At 35.7% G+C, this 13,878-nt stretch overlaps 1 long non-coding RNA gene across 1 annotated transcript; it reads right to left on the bottom strand.

The window, feature by feature from the left end:
- Positions 1 to 2,707: 2,707 nt before the first annotated feature.
- Positions 2,708 to 3,773, bottom strand: LOC117227911 (uncharacterized). The gene is made up of 2 exons (XR_004492187.2): positions 3,498 to 3,773; positions 2,708 to 3,424 (listed from the first exon to the last, which is right to left on the bottom strand). It is a non-coding gene; the product is annotated as an uncharacterized LOC117227911 (long non-coding RNA).
- Between the last annotated feature and the right edge of the window lie 10,105 nt (positions 3,774 to 13,878).

Genomic DNA, 13,878 nt, shown 5'->3' with positions numbered 1-13,878 from the left:
GTTGCTCTGAAGATTTTGAGTAAGGTTGAAGCAGTTTATTCTGGGGGTTTTGATGATTGTAGGAAATTTCTTGAGGTTTATTGTAAAGGTTATGGGAAGAAGTGGATTTCTTGAACGAGTCTTGTTGGAGTTTAGGTGAATTTTCTGCAGTTGTTAGAATTTTTATTGTTTTGCGAAGATTGCAGACAGTTTTGCTGACAGCGTTGAATATCCTTGATATTATTTATTGTTGCAACATAGTTGCGCTGTGTATTTTAGCAATGCATTCAATGCAAACAGATTTGGTAATGCGGAAATCGTTTCGAACAATTTAATAGTGATTCAGAGTTGAATTTCGATAGCAGAAGATTATATCTCGTGAACCGCGGTGTCTGTAATTGTTTCAGTAAATCATTTTTTTGGAAGCGTTCCATCAGAACTTTTGACGGAAGTTAAGAGGAAGGTCAGGGGTGTTGATCTGACGCGTCCTAGTGGCTTCCTTTCTCTTTCTATGTGGGTGGGTGTTTGCAGGAGGACGAGCAGGCCATGAGTTATTAAGAGGGATATAGTGTTTTTTTCCTTGTTAAAAAATTCTATACAGTCGAAATAATCTACGAAGAAAATTCAGCGGCTCAACAATTTAAAAAAATTCGAAACTTTGCACGAAGAAAGTTAAATTAACAGTTGCAGCGTTTCATGTGACCTACGTTGCAGACACGACAATTTTCCAACGGAATTATGCTTTTTTCCTCATTTCTAACTTACAAACTAGTGACAAATTGAAACCGCAACACAGCGATCAAAATAAAAATAATTTAATGTTTATCCTTCGATTATAATTTTTATTCTTTTACTTTATTTATATATATATTTTACTGTATTCTTTACTTCTTTTACTTTACTTCACCTTTTTCTTTATTAGATCTTATTCAAATTTTGAAACGAACGTTACCAACCCGTCGTTTACCGGTTATATTTGCCCCTTTCTCGTTTTAATTAGTGAGTCGGTCAGAGCGAGTTAACTCATCGTTTGCCTTCGATTCCACGTGATCATAAAATTTTGTTTCCTTTATCCACTGATACATGTAATTAAGCTTTCGTCTATTTTCGCAGAAAATGCTCGGTTATCGTAGTTTTTAACGAAAATTGTTCCTAATTGTCCTTAATTGACCACGATTATCGTTGCCGCCCCTGATAATGTATTCTTCATCGACTTTTACGAGGAGAGATCGAATATGCTCCCGCAACCTTTTTGTCAAGAATTTCTTTTCGATCAAGTGATCCTACACGGCTATTATGTTTTTCCGTTCATTCAGAGCATGATTGGTTAAACAGGCGACTAATGTATATATCGTGAGATGTTATGGCTATTTAAGAATTTTAATGGCCGGTGCTACAATTCCATTAGCAGCGCTGAAAGCGATTAAAACAATGGTACAAATCTATCGAAGGCATACGTGTTAATTGCGTCTTGATAGCTGCATGTCACCTGAAATATCATTTTTACCAAGTTAATTTCCCACGCTCGGGGTGGGTGTGAAAGTCAACGGTATCAAGTCGGTCGCCTTTATCTAGCACACCCCACCATCTCTCATGTTATAATTGGTATTATCTGCGATTCGATGCTCTCTCGTTGCTCTTGTTACCTTTTCCCGTTTCCTGCATCTCGGTCGAATTATTATATCGCGGCGAAACTTTCTCCGGCACGGCGTATGCGTGTTCGAGGCGACCAGACGTAACTCGCGGCTCGAATCGCGACTGATCGATAATGCCGGTTATGGTAATTACAATAGCTAGGGCACGAGAGCGAATTTACTTCGCCGGGCAGAATGTTCGCGCTGCACGTTTGCCGAGAGAAACGCCAGTTTTACGAAATCCACTTTCGTGTGTACAGTTTCACGCCTGAGCATACTTGCTCGACAAACCATTTTTTTCCTTCTCGGACAGTGACGAAACATTGTAAGAATATTTTCGTAGTGTATTGATTAGCAAATACAGGTTTTTCTGGTTTCCCTCGTTTTGGAAAAAGGAGGAACAGCTTCGTACGATTGAAAAACGTACTCTCAATGGGACAATGGAAGATAATTTTATAGTATAATTTTATAATAATACTTTATATTGAGGTAATATTCTGTATCAAGGTAATTTCATATCATAAATTAAATTGCAACAATTTCAAGGCACGATCACCTCATAAATCCAAAACCAAGACCGACGATCTTATATTAGGTCTACCGGGAAGTTCTGTCCGATAGTGTCACTTCAAGTTTCAATTCATATGCACATGTTGATTCGAGACATATATGACTATCTCTCTTTATCATTGCATTTACACGCATGTACTCTCCTAAATAAACTGAAACAAAGATGTCTCATGTCATTATTAAGCGAGACGCGATCGTGAAAACATGGCTACCGATGATAATGCCAGATCACATGCTGCTTTGGCGACTCGTCAGAAAATCACAGAGCTAGGCTGGGAAATTCTGTCACATTCATCATACACCCCAGACCTAGCACCCTCCGATTATCACTTGTTTCTCTCTTTGCAAAACTTTTTACAGGAAAAAAAATTCAAAACTGAAGCTGATGTCAACCAAGCACTAGTTGAGTTCTTCGCCTCTAAAAATAAATCATTTTTTAAAAATGGCATTTAGAAGTTGCCATCACGCTGGCAAGAAGTCATAAATAACGATGGAAAGTATATTCTACAATAAATATTATTAAATGTATGAAAATTGTGTTATATTTCAATTCAAAAACGGACAGAACTTTCCGGTAGACCTAATAATTATATACACATAATTATATACTATAGTAGGTATTAACAATTTACTTGATATTTATGCTTTAACGTACAGAGATACATTTCGATTATCGTAACAATTATTAGAAGCTCAAACATTTACAATCGACTCCAAAATAATTACATTTGAACGCACACACTAACTTCGTTGTTCTCCAACGATGCCATCTTGACAGTCCTCGAAATTCTCGGACGCTTTCATTCTCAAACCATTTTCGTAACGATCAGCTTCTATTTCTCGCTTTTTCAATCGACAAAGTGAACCTCCAGCAAACGCGTTAACGTTTCCCGATGAAGGCGATACTGAATAGTGATCATAGGAAAGAAAAAGTATGCTTTCTAAAAGGTCATAATTAAGTTACAATTATACAGTTAACGATCGATCTATCAATTATTCTCCTCTCACGTTCCTCTCGGCCGAACGGAACCGTTTCCGCAGCTTCTTCCGATCACTTCGATCTCGCTTCCGCAGCTTCCTTCGATCGCGTCGATCTCTCTTCTGCAGGATCACCGGTCGCCATTTTTATATTTACATTTCTACATCGTTCTGCAGGCGATCGAAGAAGTCAAGCGAAAGTGAAACTCTCTGCACGCGACGAGGCTTGGGAACAAGAAAGCCAGGGGCAGAGAACATCTTATCTAAAACGTAATTTGTTTAAATAACCGACTTGCAACGTTCCGACTCGGTGGTCGGACATTGAAAGTTACTTACGGCGAATGGGACCCTAAAAACTGTTCGATAATATTTTCTGGTCTGCCTCGATACTTGTTTAGTAAACATTGAATTTCTTCTTCCGAGTTCCTTTATACTCTGGTTCTCACTTCTTGCTGAACGTTTAATATTTTTTATATCTGTATTATTTATTATTATTTTTATTATTTTTATTATTTTTATTATTTTTATTATTTTTATTATTTTTATTATTTTTATTATTTTTATTATTTTTATTATTTTTATTATTTTTATTATTTTTATTATTTTTATTATTTTTATTATTTTTATTATTTTTATTATTTTTATTATTTTTATTATTTTTATTATTTTTATTATTTTTATTATTTTTATTATTTTTATTATTTTTATTATTTTTATTATTTTTATTATTTTTATTATTTTTATATTATTAACACTATGCCGTCCGGTGGCACCACGCTGGTGCCATGCAGAAACTATCTATTGTATGCCGGTGGTACCGCTTTGGTGCCATTTTAAAAAACTGAGATAACATTTGAACTATATTTCTTGGGTGTTAAAAGGCAGCAAACTAACTATAGCATTGTTGCTTATTTAACTAAGAATTAAGTACGAAAATTCTTGGATGACATATCTTAATTTTAGGAATTTATATTACCGCCATCTTCGAAATTTTTTTTTAAATCTAAAATTTCCAAGCTATTATGCCGGCGTCAAGAATCATATCTAAGATCTGCGGACGGCATAGTGTTAACATTTATATTATGTCAATTTGCATACGCTTGCCTTTTGAATACGGAAAAGATAAAAACAAGGATTTTGAAAATTTGGAAGCTTTAATTGATTTATTGATCGAAACTAGGCTAATACCGATGAAAACTCCGACAGAGTCTTATTTATATGTTTATATGTTATATAACTGCGGACTTTATGCAATTACGACAGAAATGACCTAACTAAGCGCGGAGCACTGGAACATTCTACTACATTAAATCTTCTCCAATTGTTACTGAACATGTAAATAAAAATGCCGCGAGGCTCGAATAATCGTATTTCCTGTTCTCAAATTGTCCATTTCTGTTTACATGTTGAACGACAATTGGAGAGAATTCTCAACTCATTGGAATACTTAAGAAACGAAATAAATATTTATGTAGCTACCGTGTGCTTTACTTATCGTCGACAATTTTTATCTCTCATAGATATCCGCAGTATGGTCGCATACGAAATGTTTGAAATTTATAATTTATATCTCTATGAATTGTGCGATAACAAAAGCGAAGACAGTCCTAGACCTATTCGTTGGAAAATGTAAACGAATCGGGGAAAAAAATCATCGATATAAATGAAATAAAATCAAGTGCAGGTGTCCTATTGTCGCAACTCTGTTACTATAAATTATTAACCAATCCGAATGTTACTAGGATTTTTAGCGTACAAACGAGTTCAACTGATATTTCCAGTGGTAAATTTTATCTTTCTAGTTTCGTTTTCATTATTCAAGTGACTCTGACATTGTGGGAATGTTTGAGGTCGCTATTCGCCATTTTAAAGATAAGAACGACGAAATTATGGTTGTTACGAGTGCCGTTTCGATTCAATGCCAGTGCCAGCGTACAACACGTGCCGATCGAGCCGAGCCGCTCGGCTGGCTTTTCCTGCAATTAAATGCGCGTTGCACGCTGGTCGGATGCTGGCCTGTACTTTCTTCTCGGCAGGCGAACTCGCCGCGATCACCTCGCTTTCGAGGTCAATGTCTAGGCTCGCCGTGACAACGAGAGACACAGGCTAATACACGAACGATTCGTATCTTACCGCCACGAATTTTTCACGGCCGTCCATCAGTCGGTGTCGTGCTGAACGTGCAATTACGCTTGTAAATATTAACGGTAGTGCACCGACGGATTATCTTGTCCGCGAGGACGAGGTAACTCCTCTGTTTTGCCGTTGCACTTTCTCAAAATCGACCGGAGTCCTTGCAGAAAAGTTTCTAGGTAAATGTGCTGTCGATCGGTGGTCCTCTTTCGCTTCAGATATTGTTTACACGTATATAAACGTTCGTCACGTCGTAAAAGTTTATATGATTGCATTTAGGAGAGCCTGTAGAATCATTCCAGATAGAAAACATTGTCACAGCTTTTATTGTTTGAGCTGTAAAACTCGTCGAAGTTGAAAAGTGCCTAACAAAGTAAAAGTGTTGTTGTTTTTGAATATTTTGTACAGTTATTTAAACATCGTCGATGCTGTGAAAAACATATTGTTGCATTTGAAAGTGTTCATAGAGTCGTTTCACATAAAGAATATCTATGTAGTTTTTACGGTCGAGGCACAACAATTTCCGAAAGTTGAAGATTTTATTTTATTAGAAATGAAACAACATTGCATCGAATTCCGTGCATGATCCTGCGTTTTGAAATTCATCCGTAGGTTTATGCACGTTGTAAATGTGCAAGTATGCGCAGTGTAATTAAGGATATTTGTACAGTACGATGTTTGATGCGCAGAAGATGAACACCATCTTCGATGTTTTGTCGTTCGAAACAGAAGGATGAGTCTGAAAAGAAAAGTGTTCGGACGCCAGATTAATCATTTTACTTCAGCAGAAACAGCACCGCGTGAAACTGCTCTTTTTTTATTCAAGTAATTCCTCGGGTTTCTTTTTCTACAGTCATCGTAGATCGTTAGATCAACGGACTGTAATGATAACGAGACACAGCAATCTCGAGTGCATCACTTTCAGTCCGTGTAGAAAGCGAAATTTCTTTACGAAGCTGCGGCCATCTTGTATACGTATGTTTACGACTTGTGAATTTGCCGAAAATTATAATCGAGCAAATTTAATAGTTTAAAATTTATACTTTTTATTTTAGTGGTTATTATACTAGTTATTATACTTTAATTATTATACTAGTTATTATATTTTACTTATCATACTTTAGTTATTGTACTAGTTATTATACTAGTTATTATACTTTAGTTATTATACTAGTCATTATACTAGTTATCATACTTTAATTATTATACCAGTTATTATATTAGTTATTATACTAGTTATTGTATTTTAGTTATTATACTAGTTATTATATTTTAGTTATTATACAAGTTATCATACTATAGTTATTATACTTTAATTATTATACTAGTTATTATATTTTACTTATCATACTTTAGTTATTATACTAGTCATTATACTAGTTATCATACTTTAATTATCATACCAGTTATTATATTAGTTATTATACTAATTATTGTATTTTAGTTATTATACTAGTTATTATATTTTAGTTATTATACAAGTTATCATACTATAGATATTATACTAGTTATTATATTTTACTTATTATACTAGTTATCATACTATAGTTATTATACTAGTTATTATATTTTAGTTATTATATACTACTTATTATACTACTTATTATACTTTAGTTATTAATATGCAGATCACTGAAACATCAAATAAATCATTTCCAGTTTTAAAGTAATGATAATTTGAAACTTCACAGTTATCTGTATCCGATTATATTTTCATACGAATGTTAAGAAGATCAGAAAGCATTTGTTTATTTCTTTATGTAGATATCTCTATCGCAGATTCAAATGAAATATGCATCAAAATAAGAGATCCGGAATTTAGCTATGTACATGTCAAATCTTAGGTGAGAAATCCTATGTCGATTAATTCAAATTTTTTCCTCTGGTTCAATGACAAGATTATCTAGTATTGATAGTGATCTACCGTGCTTCGTTGCGTCTGTATCAGTGACGTGAAAATCTCCTTATCAGTCTCCTTATCGCCAAATAATAATTATAAACTCACCAGCGATCAACTTTTCCCTTTCAAAAATTCACGTATCGCGGCCCGATAAAATTTGCTTGGTAAATTTCCTCGATGGTCAAGCCTCGATATACGCTCGATCGATGAGTGTTGCAATGAACTGTGGCACTGTGCTTACTTGCGTCATACCTATGCATACGTCGGCTCCAAAAGATCGAACACCGAAGTCCAAATTTTCGACAACTTTACACTACTATAACTTCGTAAAAAAGAATAATGCCACAATGAATCTGATCTGATTTTAAAGCCTAGAACGTCTACTTTCAGAACCCGTCATTCGTTTATAACAAGAATTTTGCTGTACGATATAACAGCCGAGAAACTGAAGACATGTTTTGCCTCGTAAATGCCTCAAATTGAAACTTCTCCAAAATCATCAAAATATTTTCTTCTTCACCGAAATTGACACCGATCGAAAGATTGGAGTCTTATCTTTACAACGGACCCTCAAAACTTGAAGTATGATTACGTTTTACCATTTTACAGTCAAAAACACAGGCCCAGTTTAGGCATTCTAAGTTGTCGCAACGCGTCTTAAATTATCACATAGTTAGCATTCAAAGTTTCGTGAAACGCCTAAAACAAATCGTAGATCTAGTTCTGGGGTATCATTGCAAAGGGGAAACTTTACCCTTTAAATTTACATTAATTTCATCCAGAAAGAAAATTGTTGAAGGCATGAAAATCCCAGAAGAAAATCACCAGCGGACAGCTAAAACGGTGACATCGAGCTAGCAACTGCACAAAAGCTTGAATCAACGTTTGGGAAATCTTCGGCATGTCGAAATACTTTTCGAAGCCATCGTGCAGAGACGTGTTCCGTTATCGGTGCCGTTGTTATTTCTCAATTGCGCGCCGACTAATCGTTGTCGAACGATTTTGCAGCTAACGACCCGGTGAATTCCGATGATTACGATAGACACGGGCGTCGAGGCTCGCCGAGACGCCGCCGCCGATGTCGGAGAAAGGAAGTGCAACAACCACTCTCTAGCCGACAACTTTTCCCTTCGTTTCAGGCCTAACAGCGTTCGCGACGTGTATCGGGTGTCGTACCAGAGCTCGTCTCGCTCGCAGAAAAGCGGTTTCTCCCGCGGGACGATGTAAATCGCATTCCGGATACCGATCGAGCCACTGTCCATACTGTCGCGATCGAGACTCGATCTTGGGACACAATCGTACATACATGATTCATACATACAATCTTTTGTCGAGTGATATTGATCCGGTGTCATTGCAAATGACAGCCCGATGGATGTAATTTTTGTGAAACGATTTTTTTCCAAACGATCTATAGAATCGTAAATTTGTTGCATTATCGAATGACAATTGATGGGGATGTTTTGTAGGTTCATGCTGTCGCGATCGAGACTCGATCTTGGGACACAATCATAGATACATGATTCATACATACAATCTTTTGTCGAGTGATATTGATCCGGTGTCATTGCAAATGACAGCCCGATGGATGTAATTTTTGTTGAATGTAATTTTTGTGAAACGATTTTTTTCCGAACGATCTATAGAATCGTAAATTTGCTGCATTATCGAATGACAATTGATGGGGATGTTTTGTAGGTTCATGCGAATCAGTGCATTTGTGGGTTGATTGGGTTGACGATTGCCAGCCGACTGCAGATCTTTATGCATTTATAACATGTGCAGATACGTAAAGCGCAAACATGAAAATCAGCAACTAGTAGTATTTTTAGTTCATTTTCACGGAGGCTTGTAAAGGCTGGTTCTTATAGAATAACGTACGAACATTACGCATAAAGATATCCAGTCTGATTGTCAATAAATGATTGTTGACTCATCAAATTCGCGAAGAGAATTCGGAATTAATTTCGTTGAACCGTGGACCGCAATTCCGTGAAATTATCGAGTTATTAAATATCTGTATTGATCCGCGAATCAATAAAACATCAGTCGATCAATACACACTTCAATACACACATCAATACGCAGATCCAGAAGCCCAATTCATAAACCCGTCCAGTTAATCAATTATTTGCGCGGATCCATAGATCCGCGAATTGATAAACGCAAGTTGTAAATGCTTAAATCGATCGAGTTACCGATTTAAATATAACTCCGTCGAATCCCATAATCGTGTCCATAAATTCATCGACCAACCAATTCATAATTCATGTTAAAGTCGAACGAGAAAACGTTGAATTTATTCGTGCCTTCATTTATTAAAGCTCGACAATAAATAATCGGAAAATGGCAATTGGTTTAATGGATCTTAGCGATTAGTCGTCACCGTGAGAAGAGGTTTCTTCCATTTCGTTGTAAAAAAAAGTATGGCGTGACGACGTGATACTTTTTCAATATTTTAAGTGCATACTTGGGAATGTCGAACAAGGAAACACAGTTTTTTTGCGAGACTGTAAATGTGTCGTTCCATAAAGATAACAGAGGCTTCGGAATGAATGTGTGTACGTAGTAAATTCCTCTCGAGAACAAAACGATATCGATGCTCTTATCGGTGACGTGTGCGTGTATCTCTGACTATCGTTATCTTCCAATAATCGATCAGATACGTTTGTTCACTACCGATACGATTGTTCGTCGTAGATCGTAATCTATGGAAAAACGAGTAGTCAAGTCATCCAGTGTTATGATCTACTTTTACGAAGATTTATTGATGTGCTGGTGCAGAGACTTTGCTGGATTTGGGGACCAGGTTTCTACGAACCCACGAAATTAACTTCAAATTGATAAATTCGTCGATTTATGACACAACGACTCTATAGATCGTGATAATTATTTGTAAATTGATGGACCAGTGGCGACTCTTTTGCGCTTCTCTGGCGATTCGTGAATCAGTGGATCCATGCAAGTAAGGAAATTTATAGATCGTGCGCCCGTGCGTCCACGAAATGAAATCCGAATTGATAAACTGACTGTATATGCGCGATTGTTTCCAAATGGAATTAAGTTGAACGAAGTCGCTGGTTGCTTTTATGTACACTCAAATATTACAGTACAGCTATGGTCTTAGCGATGCGTTATTTGCGTTCTATATGCGTTCTTAGAGTTCTACGAGTTCTGGGAGTTCTAACAGTTCTGCGTAACGTTCTAGGTGCCTTTCCGCTTGTCACCTCGGTATTTTTGTTGATTGGTGGATGGTGGGTTTTGGTGGAGGAAATGAAGCGTTTTTGATTGGAGATAGGTGTGTCGGAAGGGACTTGAAATGAGGAGTGGGAAACTGTTCGAAAGTTCGGGTTGTAATTTTTCCGTTTTGTGAAATATGGAATTTATGAGTCGTGTTGTCCGTTCGTCGGGTCGAAGGGTATTTTCGTTCGGCTGCATTTTTTACTGTCGCAGGTATATTGCTTAATTGCTCAAGGGATGGCCAGGGACGTTCGACCTTCGGTGTTGCCGTCGCAACACTGACGAACTTGTGAATTAATCGAGCTATAATATCGAGATGATCGCCGTCGCACTGATTAACCGACGAATTTCGAGATTCCAACTAATTATAATTAGTCAATGGGTACCCATCCAGTTTCGTGGACTTATGAAACCTCGTCATTATACGCGTGAACTTGTCCGTCTATTGATTACGCTGAGCCAATCACGTTCAGAATGGATCTGGAGGTTGTAACAAGTTGTACACCGACTTAAAAAATTGATTGGTTTTGGGGATAACAGTATGTGGCGATTCTCAAACAATGAAACGTTTAAAGCTTTAACGGCATGATCGGTTCTCGGAACGTTCGTAACGCTGGACAAATGTTTGTCGAACACGACAAATATTATTTCATAGATGTACGCTCGACCAACATTCCGTAACGTACGTTTCCGCGATACAGGATCGCTGATGACGAATACAAGAGAAATGTGTGTCACCGAGCAATGATATTTAGGTGGCCGGAATCGCTGCCGGGTGAAAATCACCGTGAACGCTATCTTACACCATCTATCAACGAGATAAACCATTCACAACGCGGTGGCTACCATCAGAAATAGCAAACGGAACTCATTCAATATAGTACTATCTGCCACTAGATTGCGAATTTCAGTCATTTATGGCATCCAAAACTGTTTATATTTTGGATATATGAGCCGTTTATTTTGAAAGTGGCATAAGTCAATTTGTTTCTTTTTTCTTTTTTTAAATGAAAAGATACCGTTCAATCGTAATTAGTGTTACCATTAACTCGATATTTTTGAAAAAGTGACTTATGCCACTTTCAAAATAAACGGCTTATATATTTATATCCATATAAATGGATATATCTATATCCATTATATCCGTATAATATATCTATATTCATTATATCTATACGATATATAAATGTATATCCATATATATGGATATACATTTATATTTTATTATTTCTACGTAACATATCCATATTATATAATATATATAATGTATATAATATATCCATTTTTGTGGATAAATATTTATATTTTATTATTTATGTTATTTTTTGTTTCATTTTATTGTCATGTCTTTCGAACTAATTTGAATTGGGTTTATAGTTTTCGGAAATAGTCATCAAGAATGACAGTCCGTTATTAACATGCTGTATTATAAATGTAATATTTTTATAAAGACATTAGAAGAATTCGAGAATATTTTTATATCATGCGCAATTTATTCAAATGGTTAAACGATATTTTCATCAGACTCGTGTTATTTAGTTACTTATTTTAGTTACTTATTTAGTTACTTGTCTAGTGACAATAACATTAATTTTTTAATTAATCGAAATTAATTAGTAAATACGGAATTAAGAATGAATTGTTCGAACTGTATTTTTTAAGGTTATTTCAAGGTTATTTCGTAATTTATTTCAAGCTGCTCAACAAAAATTCGAATAACGTCAGTCATCAAAACAGTCGACAGGAAATCGTTAAAAATCCATAAAAGTAATGGGATCGATATAAAACACACGCTTTTAGCAACAACAGCGTCAAGAATTTATTATCAGACAACGATACGAACATTCGCACGATAAACGATAGGAAGCTATTGTTCGAGATACGGTTGACATGTCTGGCCATGACTAGCTTATTCTACTGACAGCGCAAACAGCTGCTGAAATTGGCTGTAATACCCGCCAATTTCTTGTCCAAGAGCAACGTATCCGAAGCTACTGTTATTCAAATATCTCGACGAGGATCTCGATGTTCTTCCCGTAGATGAAACATATATACTTGTACATATGTGCGCAAGGCGATCCGAATGTGAGATAAAAGAGTAACTTAACGCGGGACGTAGACGTTTTGCGGTTATTCTAAAACCGATGGAACAACGCTGAAGTAAGTATTTAATAGTCGAGACTAACGAGATTGTCGCAGATAGTCGTAAAACAGACTCGCCAGTCCATCGGCTGAAAACCGGAGAAATGTCAAGCCGCGACGAACGAGGTCGTGTAACGAGTGGCGTTCCACGATCTTGCGCCTCCGATGACGAAGAGAACGTCCTGATGTTCTACCGGGTGTTCCGGGAAACGAATGTTCAGATTCCTGACACACGGAGAAATCGAAAAGTCCAGCATCATTCAGCAAAATGGAACCTCGCTTCCGAGATATTCATCTTTTTGGTCACGGAACAGAAATTATTCGTATAATATATAATTATTATATATAATTATTCATACTATTATATTATTATTATATAATTTATATAATAATAAATAATATATATTAATATAAATATATATAATATATATTATTTTTATATTATCATTATATAATTATTATTATTATATTATTATTATATAATTATTATTATTATATTATTAATATATATTTTATTATATATTTTAATATATATTATTATATATTATATTATTATATTATTATTCATATAACGAATAAATTTCACAATTTCCTTGTGCTAACTTTTCAATATTTTCTTGTTTTTACATTGAGCTAATTTTTCAATGTTACTCCATTTAGCTGACTTTCCATTCAACGTCCATTCAGCTAACTTTTTAATATTATTTCCAGTCTTATCGTTAAAAGCTAACCTTTCAATATTATTTCCAATTTTACTACAAAACTATTTTTTCAATGTTATTTTATTCTTACCATTCACAATGTTATTTCATGTTTACCGTTCACGATGTTATTCTTTTTATACCATTCGTAATGTTATTCTTTTTGCGCCATTTCCTTTGTTACGTTTCCTGCACCATTCTCGATTCATTTTATTCGAAACTAATTTATTCAACTGGAAATTGTACCGCGACTAAGTTAATGACAAATACTTAAATGTCACGCGTGTGAACTCTATCAGATGTAAAGAAACGACTTAACTCGTCATTATACCGTATAGGTTAATAAAGCTTGTTACGTAGCGCCCAATGACCGACTACTTTACTTGCAATTAGTTAAAAAGACTGACGGGAGCACTAAAAGCGATGTCGTAAATTTTAATCGGCTCGTTTTACGGACGCGGGCAAACTTCCGTGTCGTGAATTTTTTTTTATTGGACCGCGGGTCTCGTCCGCGTCAGCGAATTGTAGAACGATCTACATTTAGGAATGCGCAGAGTGTCCGATGATTACGAAATCTGGAAGCAACGAACGCGAATTTGCA

The sequence above is a fragment of the Megalopta genalis genome, chromosome 9 (genome assembly GCF_051020955.1).
Source record: "Megalopta genalis isolate 19385.01 chromosome 9, iyMegGena1_principal, whole genome shotgun sequence".
Taxonomy (NCBI): Eukaryota; Metazoa; Arthropoda; class Insecta; order Hymenoptera; family Halictidae; genus Megalopta; species Megalopta genalis.
Note: the sequence above shows the minus strand (reverse complement) of the source record. Positions and strands in the feature narration are given on the sequence as shown.